This window comes from Taudactylus pleione, unplaced genomic scaffold, assembly GCF_031769625.1.
Source record: "Taudactylus pleione unplaced genomic scaffold, aTauple2 ptg000156l, whole genome shotgun sequence".
Lineage (NCBI taxonomy): Eukaryota > Metazoa > Chordata > Amphibia > Anura > Myobatrachidae > Taudactylus > Taudactylus pleione.
In genome coordinates this window covers 903,422-920,737 of record NW_028284558.1, presented here as the reverse complement: position 1 = coordinate 920,737, position 17,316 = coordinate 903,422, and the positions used below count along the sequence as shown (strand labels likewise).

At 43.3% G+C, this 17,316-nt stretch overlaps 1 protein-coding gene across 9 annotated transcripts in view; it reads left to right on the top strand.

Moving 5' to 3' along the window:
- The window catches only part of BAZ2B (bromodomain adjacent to zinc finger domain 2B), a 267,863-nt gene that overhangs the window by 58,958 nt on the left and 191,589 nt on the right, over positions 1-17,316 (top strand). For 5 of the 9 annotated variants that reach the window (XM_088474781.1, XM_088474783.1, XM_088474787.1 and 2 more), the window contains one exon: positions 10,704-10,744. The exons of 2 other annotated variants lie outside the window; for them this stretch is intronic. The gene's annotated coding sequence lies outside the window, so the exon portion shown is untranslated. Of the gene's footprint in view, positions 1-5,754; positions 5,787-10,703; positions 10,745-17,316 lie in introns of those variants that run through there. 2 more of the 9 variants (XM_088474788.1, XM_088474786.1) reach the window with 2 other exon arrangements.

Genomic DNA, 17,316 nt, shown 5'->3' with positions numbered 1-17,316 from the left:
AATATAAAATAGTGAGGAAAATGCCCCTAATATATATATATATATATATATGGGTCACAGTAACAATATTTACCAGCCGGCGGCACTCAGTTGCAAATTCAGGAAGCAAGATGCGTGGATTACCAACGTTTCAATGATTAATCACAACATTTTCCTCAGGGTGCACCCTGAGGAAAATGTTGTGATTAAACATTGAAACGTTGGTAATCCACGCATCTTTTTTCCTGAATTTGCAACCTAGTGCCTCCAGCTGGTAAATATAAATATATATATATATATATAAAATCTCTAAAGCAACTGATGAAAGGCACTCAGAGAATCAATGATCCAAACGGCTACAGCGTGGTAGTGACTACCATGCTGTAGCCGTTTGGATCATTGATTCTCTGAGTGCCTTTCATCAGTTGCTTTAGTTTCATACTAATTTGGTCACGGCACCAGAGTCCTCTACAGTTAAATTTGAGTGCCGGATTTTCATTGTTTATATATATATATATATATATATATAGACACTTTACTTTGAAAGTAATGCAACCCACGGCCAAATATACTTGTCCTTCTGTGGCCCATATGGATACTAGATTTTGAGGCCCCTGGTAAATTGATAATTATGAAAGCCTATGTATTATACCTCTTTTCCACTTAAGTCCTGGGTTTGACCGGAGATTTAGAATGTAGTTCCTAACCGGGTCAGATCTGGGACAGACCCCTTTTCCACTGCGGTGCCAATCCGGGTTATTCCAGGATCGGTGCCGTTCACACTGCATCACATCATCTCCTTGCGTCGGAATGCGGCTCTCCCTGTGCTGTAAACGGGTCTGGGGTCGGATGACCCGGGTTACCCGTTTACACTGAGCCTTACCCGGGTCTTACTTGGGAATAACCCTGCTTGCTAGCAGGGTTGGTTTTCCGGGTGACTGGAGCCATTTCCACTGACCAAAATCCCACTTTGATGCGCACTCACATGCAATAACCCGGGATATTGAGGTTAGTGGAAAAGGGGTATTACTGAACTGAGAAATATATATGACCATGGAGACCAGCCGCTGATTGGCTGAGAGCGGCCGCTACCATTAAAATGGCATCTCCATTATAGTTAATGTAGATGACCGCAAATGACCTTGTCATTTCGGGTTGCAGTGGGCACTGCCCGCTGTATGTCCGTGGGCTCTCAGACATGCAGAGGGGACGAGGAAGGGGAAGGTCTTAGGCTGGGTACACGCTGACAGATATATCGCCTATTCCACTGAAGTGCATCGGCGGGTGTGTGCACCCGATGTCTGCGAACGAGCATAGCCGATGATGTTATAGCTGGGAAATCTATTGTTTCATCTGGCTGTCTGTACGGTTGACCCGCGGACAGCCCGATATATGTCTGCAGCAGAAGTTATTGAATATGACATCGCCAGTGTTCTGTCATAGTCATATAGCTTGAAAGATTGGTAAGTGTATATGCACTTACCAACCGTTAGGTCCCGTCGGCCAGATGTTTATCCAGTTATACAGTGCCCAGTTCAGATAGGGGTCAGAGGGGTGTTCAAAGTTTCTCTGTTCACTACATCATGTGCCATGTGGTTGTTATACTAGTCATGTCCTACTGCACAGAATTATAAACCGGTAATAGCCTCCTGAAGAAACAATGACAAGCAAAAATGGTACCAGTAACTATCTTATAGCCTGCCAAAATGATTTGTTTAAAGAAATAAAAGCTAAAAAAAAAAAAAAAACACCTCCTTTTAATGGGATTGATGCTTTAAACAAGAAAGTAAAATAGCAATAAAAGCAAAAGTCTTAGGGGCCGATTCAATTAATGACGGAACTGCACATCTCCTTCACAAGGTTGTCGACATTCTGGCTGCCCATTCGGGGAGAGGGCAGCCAGATCGGCAAAGCAAGGGGGCATTGCCGGCATGTGTGGGCGGAGCGGGGTGTGGCCACACGATCAGGTCACTTTGGCCCTGCCCGCTACACAATGCCAAGGTTACCGGCATTGTAAAGTAGGGGTGGGGCCAAAATTACGCGATTCAGCGTGAATCACGTCACTGCCCCCTCCCCTTTGCGCAGGATTCTATTATAACCCCGCGGGTGGAGTGCGTGGAGGAGTCGGCGGCTGCCGGGTGGCTTGTCTGCCTTTTTGGGGTGCCGGGAGTGGCACCTAATTTTCGGGAGGCTCCCAGCTGAATCGGGAGGGTAGGCAAGTATGCTTCTCCATCAACATCGCAAGTTTTTTCTTCCATCCAATACAAATGCCATGTTGTAGGCACCATATATGGTGGATGTGTGTTCAGTTGAGGATTGCAGAGATGGTCGGCGGCACATCACCCATTATTGCATTGGCCCTTGATTACATACATTTGCAAGTATAGAAGTATGAGCTTTCCACTTACCAGATTCTTCTCCTAATAGTATGGTCTGAACTCTAATTAATGAGAGTACCAACATGTACAAATGTTAAATGTGTTTAATGAAAAGTAAACCTATTTGAGAGTTGTAGAGTAATCCCATCCCCCACCCCTGATCATTTTATTTGCACCTATAGTTAGCTATAAATTGTTTGATTTGTGTGAACATTTTATTTTTGCAGTAATACATGTCTTGGTAGGAGTTCTACTGAATCAGGCCATAATGTAGTGGAGGATCTTGGTAAAATCCATGTTGCACTGCAGGTGGGACAGATGTGAGGTGCAAAGAGATTTAGAGGTATATTTACTAAAGTGCGGGTTTATAGAAGTGAAGATGTTGCCCATAGCAACCAATCAGATTCTAGCTATTCTCTTTCAGAAGGTGCTAGATAAATGACAAGTAGATGGGAGTGGGGCATGTCCAAACTAAAATTTATATTGCAATGTAAAAATAAAGCTGTCCAGTATGTATGGGCTACATGCAAAAGCTGTCTGTATTTACCCTGCATGCAAAGACAGTATTTGTATTTGTACCCCTTGCATTGCAATGTGGTTTGTTCAAGATACAAAGGGCCATATTCAATTAGGCTGCGAAAACCCATTATCGCCGATACTTTATCGCCGATGACGTCATTTTCGCCATTTTCACTTTTCCCCATATTCAATTTCAAAGACTTTTCGCAAGTGCAAAAAGTCTTTGCCAAAATCCAGGGTTAAGTTTCCACCATAGAATCAGGGGCGGTGCAAGATTTCCGGGCGACCTAGGCAACATTTCACCAACCGCCCCTGCTCCCTCCAATTCGTAATATGCCACGCTTCAGTCTCCCCAGTTACATAACATGCCACACAGCAGTGTCCCAAATTCATAATATACTATATAGAATATTACACACAGCAGAGTGCCAAAATCATAATGTACCTCATAATACTGCTGCAAATTCATTATATGCCACACAGCTGTGCCACAAATTCATTATATGTCACTCAGCCATGAATTATGCCATTCATTTTTTTTTGTAGACTCAGCGGCGCCCTCCAGTGGCCGGCGCCCTTAGGCGGCTGCCTAAGGTTGCCTAGTGGTAGCACCGGCCCTGCATAGAATAGGTGGTGAAAAAAGGTGCAGAATTGGGGTTTTGGGGTTCAAACAAATAAAAAAGTACCCTGCATCCTTTGGACTGTCCCCCAAATGTATTCTGTGTAAAAAAAAAAGTTCCACAGGACACCCCCAAAGAAGTGCTTTTGTTTTGGTGGCGAAAGAAAAAAGTTGTTGGACAAAGTGATAAACTAGTGAAATAGACTCAGGGGTGGTCCCCAAGTATGCGGCAGGTGTTTTTTTTTTTTTGTGGTTGGTTGCAGCAGGTGGATTTTTAACGATTTTTTAAAGTTCACTTTAGGGACTTAAAAATAAGCTTGCACCCATTTTCATGTACCCCAAATTTGATGGGACAAGTTATTTTTCAAAAAATAGGTTGCTAAATGCTATTCTATACCACTTTGTTAAAGACGCATAAAAGCACCTGTAGAGACCATTTAAAAACCCCAAATACCTTTAGCAGGGCTTTTCGGGGATACCCATTGTGATCACCCATGTTAGTTTGTCTTTTGGGGGGTAACAGGCTGATTTCCCCAAAAGTGACAGGACTTTTCGCTACTTACCTTTCCGCCGGGTCCCGTTTTTGCCTCTTTGAAATTGAATACGGGGATACGAGGGCACGTGCCCCATACTTTTTTATTTCCAAAACCTCCGATGATGGCGAAAAGACCGGCAATTGACTTTTCGCCTCAAATTGAATATGGCCCAGAGTTTCTTGCTTTTTTGCTTTGCTCCTAACTCAGATGCTGATGTGACAACTGGGCTGGCAAATTTAAATGCCCATCCATTTGTGATGTCTGGCCAGACATATTGATCGGCCGATTGGTAAATGCGTAAAGCTTACCAAGTCGGCCGCTCGGTCAGCCACTGGGTCGCTTGATTTGTGTACCCAGGGCAACCTTAGTGTTGCATTTCTTGTAGATGGTTGATGTCGCCGCAACTCAAATAACATCAGATCACCTCAACCCACTGCCCTAAAAATTTGAGTTTCACATTTTCAAATTTAGGAGTTTAACTTTAATGTGAAGAAGCTTGTCACAGGGGCAGCGTGGGAAACCACAAGGGGCAGCTTGTTACATCCTATTTCGTAGATCCTAGGCAGGCTGTTCCAACACTAATGGGGGGGGCAAGACTTATCCAGTAAACCATAAGTATCAAGATTACAGGTAATACATCTAATACCTGTGCACTGAGCTCCACAAAACTCATTAAATCTTTATCCTTCTATTCCTAGGGTTCAGAAGCAAACACTTGTGTGTTCTTTTTGTTAGGGAAAGCATTGCAGGTCTCCCCTGAAAGAGGTTAATCTAATCGTACAACTGAGTATACTGCAGCTTGCACACATCACTGTTCCTGGCCAGAGCAGACTGTGCTTCCTTTTGCCAAAAACAAAAAGTTAAAAGAAAAGTGTAACATGGAAATCTGAGATGTAGCTATGGAGACAGAGCAATGTTTTTATTGTAACTATATGCAATGAAATATGCAGCAAATTAATTTTCAGGTTAAACACTCAAAAGTTTCCTGGACTTGTGTCTAAATAATTGTATAACATTTCTTGGCAACACACACAGCATTTTCTGTCAGCGTTATGCTTACAATGGCACTTTTATATAGGTTACTGAAATAGTTAATATAGATCCTAGAACAGATAATTTATAATTGGATCATTTTAGATGCTGCCTATTTCATTCCACTCCATGCGGAGATGTCTGCATTTTCCATTTTCATGATAGTTTGCTGCATTCTGCCGCTGCAGCCGGCGGCTGTTCTGTGAAACCATTTAAATGAGTCACTTCTGGTTCTCTATACAGTAGTAATCTATATCTGTAAAATACATAAGTTACTTACTAGGGGCAAAGGTCAGACTAAGGTGACCTTTGTATGTCTGTTGGAAGGACCACAGGGGCTGATTCAGAGTTGGGAATCGAGTGGGAAATAGCACGTAACTGTGTACCTGGACAAACCATATTGCAATGCAAGGGGTGTAAATACATATTTTTTATTTTGCATGTAGGGTAAATACTGGCTGTTTTTACATGTAGCCCACAAATACTGCACAGCTTTATTATTATTCTACAGTTTAGATGTCAGTTTGGACACGTCCCTCCCAAATCTAAATCTCTCTGCACATTATCTGCCCCACCTGCAGTGCAGCATGGTTTCACCAAGATGATCAGGTGAGAGAGAGATATCTCTCTCTATTTCCAAAGCTGAATCAGGCCCACAATTCCCAACATGCATTTCCAGGAAACTTGATGGGGATTCACAGGATGCCTGGTACCGGTTAGAAAGTATTATTGCATTCAAATTTAGTGGGGTCTTGGTGTTTGGAATACAGAATAACTTTTCAAGCCTCCTTGAAATGCATCTTACCCCTCATTTGGGCATATAGGGGTTAATTCTGAATTAGGAGCAAATTTAAAAAAGCAGGTATCTTGGTACCTTGGAAAAACCATGTTGCAAATGCTAGGGTTGCAAATACATTTATTTTTTTAGTATGCAGGGTAAATACTGTCTGCTTTTGCATGTAGCCCAGAAATACTTGACAGCTGTATTTGTACACTGCAATTACATGCCCCTCTCAAATATACATCTTTCTGCACATTAGACCTGCCCCCCCTGCAGCGCAGCATGGTTTTTACCAAGGTGCAAAGTTACTTGTACTTTTTTATATATTTTTTCTTTTTATTTGCTTTGCTCCCAACTCAGATTCAGTCCCATAGGGAAATGTACACTTGGCACAATGAAACTTGGCATAGTGATATCCCCAGGTCTTTTTTTGTGTCTGTTAAGTAAAATAAATGTCCTACTGTTAATTGCATGTCCCTGTAACAAAGGTCTTACTCTATCAACATAATATTGAATCTAGAAAGGCTTAAAATAAATATGATTTCTGAGTAACGCTTCCATATTCTGTGCCAAAGTTTCCAAACACAGCGTCATGACATTTAGTTTTGCTTTCCCATTACAGAGCTGGAATTTGGCGGATGTTCAGTAAAGGCTAAATTAGGTCGCAGCAGTATCCAGCTGTACTACAGATAACCCAGCACTTAATGTCCATTGTGCTGGATGCTCTGCACTATAACCACATTTATCGTCCGCTCCTAAAGGTTTAGCTACACTTGGAAATACAATACAATACAGATTAAAGTGCCCTGTCTCTAAGTATTTCCTGATGCTAGGTTTTGGAGAGGTGAACGGATTGACCAACACCCCGTCAGCCTGCGGGAAGATTCTGCGATTTCGGTCGCAGTGCTCGGATCGCAAATGCAGCAAGCAGGTGTCTGACACCTCCGCTTGTCTGAATCAGGCCCAATGTGCGCAGCTCGAAATGGCAGTGCATTTAATTAATCAGTGAGTAGAGATATAGGTCCTGATTCAGAGGTGGACGCAGTGTCGATGTTGGACGCAAGCGGACGATTTTCCAGTCTGTGCATATTGCCGAGTTGCACTGCGCATGTGTCCCAAATGAACGAAATTGAGCGCAGGGAGAGGCAATTTCAGTGGCGCTCCAGGGTGGTAACGGGGGCGGCTAGCCAGAGGCGGGCATGTCACCTTCATCGACTGCAGCATTTGGCGCAGTTGCACTAATTTTGGAGGTCATGTTCAGACCGATATTCTGCAACTACATAGAACTGGCACAGTGTTCGATGATGTAACCGGTGGTGTGTCTTAATGCACAAAGCGGCAGGTCAGCGCCAAAGGTAGTGGCCTCTTTGTATGAATCCCATCGGCTGCGGCATTCGTGTAAAGATACAGTGCGGCGGCATTAGCGTGCACCTCTAATCAGGCCCATCATTTTGTGCTGAGAGATCCCACGGTTTGCAAAGCCTACTAAACACCCATGTAGTGTACAATAAATCTGACCAGTGAACCAACCAATACTTACCAGGTATTACAACATTCTGGAAACTTTTTTACATCTAAAATATTTAATCTCTTTATATTAATTAAGGACTATGTAAACATAAGCAAAACAGTTTGAAAAAAAAAAAAAGCTGCACCTTTTTTTTAGTGTACTATAGGTGATCGGCACAATCCTGTCTCCTTCAAACGAGCATTGTAGCAACACTGGGAGCATTGTCCTTGTGCTGATGAAAAAGATAATTTCCTGATTCCGTCACTTTGCCTACAGTATGTTCTGATAATGGGCCATAGAGACAATCCGTGGCCCTGCCAGCTCTGCAGATCTACATGATGTGTTGTAGGGATTGCTAACAGGCAACAGATGTCCTGCGATTATTTATGGTATGTTTTACAGCGGGTATGTTGGCTAAGAAGTTGATGGCACACCCTAAATGTATTGTTTTGCATAATAAAATGTATCATGTGGGTGATTAGATTATATTAACCCTGTCATTGCTTGGGATTGTGACAAACTCAAGCTTCAGCTGCAAAATGATTTTAGGTTTTAAATGCACTTGAATTCAAAACACTTTTTATACCAGGAATTAGACTTATGTTTTGTTTTTATTTTATTTCTTTTTTATAATATTTAATCTAATACAGTTAAAAGGCCACTTTATATAGCTCTGTGCAGCTGGGAAGCCCAACAAACAGACATGGGATAAATGGAGTGAGAATCCTCTCTGCAAGATTTGGCAATCTTCTAAACTACAATATCTTCTATTTAAAATTCATTAGACCTGTTTTTTTTGTTTTTGTCTGTCTGATTATGCATTCGGACACCCCTGTACCCATTGGGATGAAACCAACTCGAGGTGGTCCATTTGGCTTAGGAGGGTTAGGGTCTCGGTCGGACATCCCCGTTGATGTACGCTGGACAGAAATTTGACCCAGGGGCACTGGGCAGAACTTTGACCCGGGGTGCCTTTTCTGGGCCTTCCACTGGATGGATTTGGAAAGCTTCACAGAAGGATGGCAAATTGTCTGGGATGCCTAATGGAGTTGTTGGTTGGGGTCCCGGTTGGATCTCACGGCGGAGTGCGCTGGGCAGAACTTTGACCCAGGGAGCCTTTTCTGGGCCTTCCACTTTCTTCAAATGTAGAGTTACTGCTTTGCCTGGACTACGCAACTATGATTTATAGGCCACATACTCCGATAAGCAGGGCCGGCTCCAGGGGCAGCAGCACCCTGTGCAGGACGGGACCTAATTACCATAGACCACGTCCACTAAATTATGTTATTTGGGGGCGTGCCCGTATTATTATTATTATTATTATTATTATCCTTTATTTATATGGCGCCACAAAGGTTCCGCAGCGCCTTACACAGTACATAAATGAGCACACAAGAAAAACAGTTAATAGTAATACAAAACAATGCAGGACAAGGAGAAGGTTATAAACTCAGCTGCAAAACACAAGCAGCAGGACATGAGCAACCAAGTGTTAGGTGCCATTGTGGGGAGTTAGGAGTAAATTATACTATAAGTAGGGGGAGGGCCCTGCTCGTGAGAGCTTACATTCTAAAGGGGAAGGGCAGACAGACAGGGTGGTAGATAGTGAGGAAGGAGCATGGAGCAGTGGGTTAGGATATGTGCTGCGGAATGTGTGTGTATAAGATGACCTGATGTTATGTAAAAATTAAGTCCTTCATACATCTAACTCTATGATAGAAAATAGATTGTTTGTGTTATTTACATGAGAGATGTACAAAGTAAAGTAGAAGCACTTTAATTTGTGTGTTACATTTTAGCATCTATATACAGCCTGCCAAGAAATGCAGCTATTATGGGACTGACCCGCCATCCTAATACAGTAGTGACTACTTTAGTTCCAGCTGCTGGGTGCTATGCCATGCTCCTATCAGTGGGTGCGTCTCACATGCTAGACCCACTCACAAATGGGTGCAGCCATACATGATGTGGTCCCACAGGATGTTGCAGTACCCGGGCCCAGAATTTCTCTTGGCAGCCCTGGAGGTGACAGACAGAACGAGGAGGGAATGGGGCTTAGTAGTGGGGTAACAAGACCATGGAGGGAGGTGGTTGAGAGTGGAGGTATAGGAGAGGTGGGGGAAAGAAGCAGAGGGTTGGAAGCAGACTGATGAGAGAAAAAAAGGAAGAACAGCAAGTGGAGGAGACAGGAGGGGGAAGAGAGGGATGGATAAAGTAGAGGATTATGTGGACATAGAATATGGGGGTTGTGTGAAGTAAGGGTGTTCATGCTGTGGACAAGGTAATAATTGAGATGTAAACTGGAGTGGAGGCTGTGAGATATAGAGACAGTGTGTATTAAAGTTGTTAACTGTTCAAAAATACATGTAAAGAACAGTGCTGCTAATGTATGAGCACAGCTCCAAAAGTGATATATAAAGGAGAGGTGTGTGAGTAGTGATATGGCACGCCTCCCGTTAACATCAGGCTGGGGGCGAGCCCAGTACTACGTCAGTAGCTGGGCTGCCCCCAGCTCTCTTCCTGCACTGAATAGATGGTGTGCGCAAAGCACGCGTCATCCATTCCTCTTCAGGGTTGGCACCGCCACACAGCTTTGGAGGTGCCCAACCTCCCGACCGCAGAAAAGCGGGGCAGTGCCCGAAAACGGGACTGTCCCGCTGAAATCGGGAATGGCTGGGAGGTGATGCGTCATCCTAGGGGTGGCGCTCCTATTCGACCGCACTGGTTGAGCATGCCTCCAGCCGGCCCTGCCGATAAGCAATACATTTCTAGATGCAAAATACAAATGATTTTCGAACAGTGGCAAAAATCATAAGTTTACACATAGTGGAGGCAGATATTTTGTGGGCTGAGCCAATATTCATAAAGGTCTTGACTGGAAAATGTCCAAATAACTGATAACTTTAAATATTATTACTGCCATTTTTTTTATTTATTATTTATCTTCTATCTTGACAGGTCTTCTTTGTAAAGGGGCCCATACATCTGCAATGGTCAGGATTGGGAAATGCGGGGATATTCAACATGTTGAAAAATCATATTTTCCCCTATCCTGACCCAAAAATGCTCCGAATCGACGAGTCGGGGATTTTTAACCTGTTGAATTTCCCAGATCATTGATGTCCATAGATTGGTGGTCTTGGTTGCCGATTTGGTCGGCGTCGGCAGAATGGGGAATCGCGGCTCAGGTGTTTGGGGCCCTTAAGACAATATTGTTTATTTGGGCATTATTTATGGTGTTTATTTTTATTTGTTTCTAATTATTCTTTAATTCAAGTGCATATAAATATATGGACGATACGGGTACTGGAAATATTAAATTATTCACTCTGTTCTCTTCACATTGCAGTGTGCAACAGTGATGTCACAGAACTGACCAGATTCTTCAAAGTAAGTTTTTTTTTTTTTCTTTCTTTTTTTAGTCGCTAATAGTTGTAAGAGTTGTTCATACTAAGCCAGCAGGATTTGTGAATGTGTTTTTTTTTAAAGTGGAAACAAACACAAAGAAACCACATAACTGGCCATTTATTTATTTATTTTTTAATCAATCCGGCTAAAAAAAAATTTTTTTTTCAATTAATTAAAGTTGCGACTATATTTGTAAAAATCTATTGAAAAAATTGGCCTGAGGGTAACTTGCACCCCTCTGTGTTCATAGGCCTCCTTTGTAAGTGTGCCTTCCACCCCCAAATGTCAATAGATTCCCCATCAGCAATAGTATTCCAGTGCCATTACCCCCACCACCAATCCCCTAGTGGTAATAGAACCCAAGTGGCAAAACCCCCCACACCAATGTCCATAGGTACCCACTGTGTTAGTACTCCTCCACCTTCACCCCCCACATGTGTCGAGAGGCATTCTGGGGCATGGCAGTGATGTCAGCCTTCACAGTCCACTACATCACTGCTATGATTCCAGCAGTGACCATGACAGTTAAGTGGTTGGTTACCTGTCCTGTCCCAAAATTCTCATACATTTGTATACAGGGTTTTCTTCATTACAGATGGCGCACATGTCTTTGATGTAAATGGCGTCATGGAGCGCCTGTCACCTGTCTGGCCGACAGACATTTTGCAGATCACAAATTCATCTCTGTGTCGCCCTGTCCCTGTAATACGCTGGAGTGATCGACAGCCTGCTCCACTTTATGAGAAATGCCAAATCTGTGCCAATGTCCCAAAAGAAACCCATCTTTATATAGGCCAAATGCAACCTTTTGTGAGTACACTTCTCTTTACCATCAAAAACAGTTACATTAATAAATCTTCTGTGTACATATATATTTGTGTGTTGTAAAGTAATACTTCAGAATTAATAAAATCGTTGAGTTGACAAGTCTGACTGAACTACAAACTACAAACGTGAATGCGCATGAACGATTATCGTTCATCGTTTGACTCGAGGTGAACGATTTTTTTCAAACGATTATTGTTAAACAATATCGTTTAACGATAATCGTTCAAAAAATCGTTGTGTGTGTATGCAGCTTTAGGGTGAAATCCAATTGGCTAATTACCCGAGGGTGGGAATTCAGTCACCTGGGTTAACCCTGTGCATCATATACCCTAGGTGGAGTTTTCCTCGCAGCATCAGTAGCTGCAAGGAAAAGTCTGCAAGAAAAAGACACCATCGGGGGTTTAAGGCGCGGGGAAACCAATTGATTCTGCAGTTTAAGTGGAATTGGTGGGTTTCCGCGCATTAACCCTTAATTTACTGTGCGGGGAAAATGCTATTTCATTGAATTGCATTTTTCCATGTGGCATGGGTAATTAGCCTGCAGCTGATTTGATTCCCCCCTTAGTTTTTTAAGAACTGTATATATATATATATTTATTTATTAAATAGTAGGTAATCCTTATTCTCTATGAACAATTATTAAGAGTGCAATCATAATGGGTTTTTGTAAAAATGTAATTGGGAGGCATATGTAAGTGGTTTTTAACACACACAAGAAATCTATGCATTTTGTTCTTAAGAAGTAGTTGGTATTGTCCAGAACAAAATATGAATTTGAAATTGTGAATCATGAACTATTACCGTTTTTGTCTCTAGGGAAAGCATATGATAAAGGCGACTTTTTTTTATGTGCCTTGCACCTGTCAAACTTGTTTTTGTCAATATCAAATTTGCAAGAACTGATGGAAGGAGAAAAAGGAGGTGATTTGCGTTTGTGAGGAGGAGGAGAGAGTACCTCTATGTATTCTGCTCTGTCCAAGGACTGATGAACCATGGGAACTGGCTGGCTTTAAATTTTGTGGTTAGCAGATGTGGATCGCTTAGGATGCCAAACACTGTGTGCCTATTGTGTAACGCCAACACTATATCAGTCTTGGAAGTCTTAATACCACATACTGATTGTGTTATAAGTGCAGATTATGATTTTCTTTCTAGGAATATACAAAAAGTGTTGTAAAATTAAGTGTGTGACGACAGCAGCAGAAACAGATGCAGCATTGCATTCGGGTATTGCCTGACAGAGCTGGTGGGGACCGTACAGTGTGTGTTTTGGTGATACAAATGTGTCCTAGCTCATCTTTGCTGCCGCTGCGACTTGCCGCATCAGTGGCAAAGATGAGCAGGGACACATCTATACATGTTGAGGTGTCTGCCTGTTATATTGAGAAAGTAAATGCAGCAAGAGAAGGCTTGGATGGATCGCTGCCTTAAAGATGACTTGTCGGATGGTTGAACATCTGCTTATGATATTGCCTTGTGTACTATAAAATAATAATATATATCAGTACAGTTCAATTATCGGCCCAATCAATCGATAATAAGATGATCGGGCCGATAATTTAACAGTGTATTGCTGTGGCCAAGCAGTAGTTATTAGGGACATGCAGCCAGGGTAGACAGGGGAGGCAGAGCCTCAGAGCCTCCCCTGTCATACTCTTGAGATTTGATATAAAGATGATTAGAATAATGCAAAACAGATACTTAGAACTTATAAACATTTTCTTCTTTATTGTAATCATTTTTATCGTTAACACTCACCAGCTTTGTGGAGCTCCCTGGGACTGCAGGGGTGATGAGATATGAGGCAGCAATAGTTCAGCCTCAATTCTGTATAGTCAGACACTGCTTGCAAAGTGTCTTAAATCGCTTCTGCTTTTCCTGTTGTGTTGCCTGCAGCTTCATACCTGATTATGGTCAAAGTACAGTGATTTCTGTTATCCTTATCATTTACATTAGAGATGGTATATTGAGTGACATTTAATATATAACACGGAGTACATTCTTTTTTTAGATACATTGTTAATGCATACAACAGACTGTTCAAATATTCCAGTATGCCTTCACAATTTCTTCACATAAATCATATATCGTATATCAGCATCTGACATCATATATGGTCACCGAACACCTTACAAAACCCATTCTTTTGCACATTGGTTGTAAGAGCTCGTCCTTTTTGGAGGAACTTTAACTGAGTGTAGTTCTCAGGGGCCAGCTCCAAATCTTTGTGTGACAGTCATTACCCATATACTTGAACATTTATTTTAAAATAATTCTCCTTGTGGCAGCAAATATTAAGGATATACTGTTACATCATTTAAATAAAACGGCAACTTTCATGCTAGTTGGTATTATGCAAAGCTAATTTTCCGTTGAACTCCATAGGTGACTTAGATTTGTGATTCGTTGCACCTGTTGTCTGGATACATCGGAGGCAGCCATTTTGTGGTCTTAAACTATATTCATGATAATATAGCCTAGAGCTAGAGACGAGCGAAGTTGCTGCGAAGTTTTCTGCAAATATAATTTTAAAGCAGAATAGGCTCTGTGAGCTCCGGCAATATGATTTTTGAATTGCACTTTTGTTTTGCCATCCTCCGGAAAGAGCTATTTTGTAGTGTATTTGTAAAGTAATCTATGTATGGAGAGCAGCAGTTAATGGTTGGCGTGCACACCTAACTGGTGAGTGAGAAATTAAAAGTTCTTATAGGGCAGGGGTGGGGAACCTTTCTTCTACCGAGGGCCATTTTGATATATATAACATTAATTGTGGACCAGGCCACGCCCCCTCCATGTGACATCACACGGGGGCGGGGCCACAATCTATGGTGATTACAGCAAAGCCCGGCACATCCTCAGGATGCATCGGGGAGCTGTAAGGGCAGCGGTGTGACCGTCTGAAGCGTCCTAAGGACGCTCCAGGCGGCACTGCTGCATAGATTCTGGCTGCAGGGTGCTCTTCTCCTGTTATAGGGGAAGAGATGGGGAAGGAGCTCAGTCTAGTATGTCAGAAGCAGGAGGAATGCTATATTCCCAATACTGCCTAAATACTGTAGCCTCAAATGCCTCTAAAAGTAGACAGTATATCCAATTATAGCCTGTATGTGTATAAAATAACATAGTATAGTATACAGATTTATATGACATTATGTGACTGGCGTACTTAATTATTTATTCATAAAGCCATCTGTTCCCAAGGAGCTGTCCAAAGTAGGTGGTACATAAGGAATTTATAATAATGATATACATTTAGTATTTACAACAAGGAGACAGGAAAAAGAGCTTACAGTTTAGGACCTTTCTTCTTATTAAGAGAAGGATTTGCATTAATGGACAGACAGAGTAATACTTTTCCTCTCCACTACTCAGTCCAGTCCTCCATATGGTGTCATTAGCTTATTCCTCCTAAACCAGCATGAGGGAGTTAATGCTGGTGTTCCAAGTGTTTAGGTTGGAGCTATAGTGTGATCATACTCTTTTCTCTAACACTTATAGCTGTGTAGAAGTACTAGAAATGATATTGCAATGCTTGCTTTTGAATAATATTTTGTCAGTTGATGACATAAAAAGGTATATCTGGGAAGTAGCTGCTCACTATAATTTTCCAGCTCTTTATAAATCCTTCCGTGTTTTGGCTTTGTGCTGTTTGCTTTTTCTTTTATGTGAATTTGTGCCAGCTCAGTGCTCCCCTCATTGTGAGCGGAATAAGACAATCACAAGTCAGGCATGCAACCCGTCTAATGCAAAATAGATAAAGAGGAGTGTTCAGGGAGATCAGTTACTTTATATGGGGAACGAGGATGTACAGTACGATAAATAGAAGGCTGGCCATTCGCAGACACTGCTGGCTGGAGTCTGTGTCTTCTGTGCCAGTGTAATCATTTCTAATAAAAAGTTGGAAGTCGGTCCGACAATTTACAAGTATGGTTCCACTGCAAAAATTATTTTACTATTAAAGGGAATTTGAGGTAATTAACTTAACAATTGTCACAAATCGCTTTGCGTTTGAAATAAATGCGTATTACTCCTATTAGGACAGTTTCCATAAATAAAATGAAACCTATATTATACAGTATGTCACTACTTTTTGCTGCCATCTTAAAACATAAGCAAGAACTGGCATTACATCAGGGAGACATAAGACATAATACAGAGGGGATGGGTACGGAATGCCGGAACTCGGTATCCCGGCAATCAGAATCCTGTGGCCGGCATTCCAACAGGGTTAGGATACAGACACCTGTTGGTAGGTAACCTAACGCAAACCCTACCCTAACCCTCCCTTCCTGGTGAGTTCCATATACGAAATCGCAGTTGCGATCGCATTAGTGTCTATCTCTGAATCTGGCCCTCTGTGTTTAATACATTTGCTGATTTGTTTTCAGAATATTTTAAAAAACCAGGAAAGCGACTCTTTTGTCTGTCTAGTTTCTATTAAATACAGCGATTTTAACAAAACCAGAGGCTATTATTATGCAGTCTTTTTGACACTCAATTTTGTGTTGATCTCCCTCTATTTTAATGAACATTGGGGCTGATTTAGTGCAATGCTGAATGCAGACTCCCGATTATTGGGAATCTGCGTATGCGCAGAACTCCTTCTGTGAGTGTGCAGAACGGGTCCTGCGTGATTGCATGCAACCTCTGCTATGCCTCTGCCTGATTGACAGGTAGAGGCATTTAAGGGGAGGTGCGGGGGGGTGTCCGCCCATTTTCTGGGAGTGGCAAGGCCAGGGGCTGTGTCCACGGGTTTCCTGGCCTTGCAAGCCGGTCAGCCTGAGTAAGCTGAGGCTTACTTAGCTGTCCTGCGCCGTCCACTATGGACAGGCCCGCCAAGAGCTGTGGCGGGCCCGGTAATAGGGGGCGTGGCGCTCTGAGCCCCCTCAGCCCGGCGCAAAGCCAGGGGGGGGCGCGATCTGTGTGATTGCTCCCCCGCACAAGCATAGGAGACTGCTGTGGCTGCTGCTCAGCAGCCAAGAGCAGTCTCCAACTGCAGCTCAGCACACGCTGTGTGCTGGGCTGCTGTGAGGGGGGGGCGGCGCCGTACCCGGGCCCCCGCCGGGACCCTCAGAAAGCCCGGGCCTGGGTAATCTGTACCCGCTCCCCCACCTCTCGGCGCCCCTGACCATGGATCCCAGCCTGCGACCTCCGTCACAGTGCTGGGATCTTATTAGCAAGGACGGAATTTCAAAGCTGCCTGCATGAAGAAGGCAGAACCCCTGCTGAAACTCGTTGGAGACCCCATACGCCCACATTCCAGACCCACGGCCTACTCCCACCGAAGCTCCTCATCCCCACAGGGACCTCCGGTTGGCCTCATTCATCCCATTTGCATCGCCCCCACACTTGCTGCTGCAAGCGCCTCCACCCTAACCATACAGACCACAGATCGTCACACATCAAGCCCATCCCGGGCAGTCCATCTACCTGCCAGAAGGGTGACCCACACCGCACCCCCGGCTCTCACAGGGGGACCCACCCCAGTGACCCGGCACCAGTGGCAGCTCCCACAAGCAACTCAGCCCCACTGCTGCATTCACAACCACCAGCACCACCCGGTCTCTGACCGCTGCAAAATAGAAGATCCTCTTGAACAACAGCTACTCATCTTAACCGCCGCAGCAGCTTCAATCAGTCAAGAAGGAACTGCAGCAACGCAACACCCCTACGGCCTACCGACCTCAGGCCTTACCTACCGGTAGGTATGAGACTTCGAGACTTTTCAT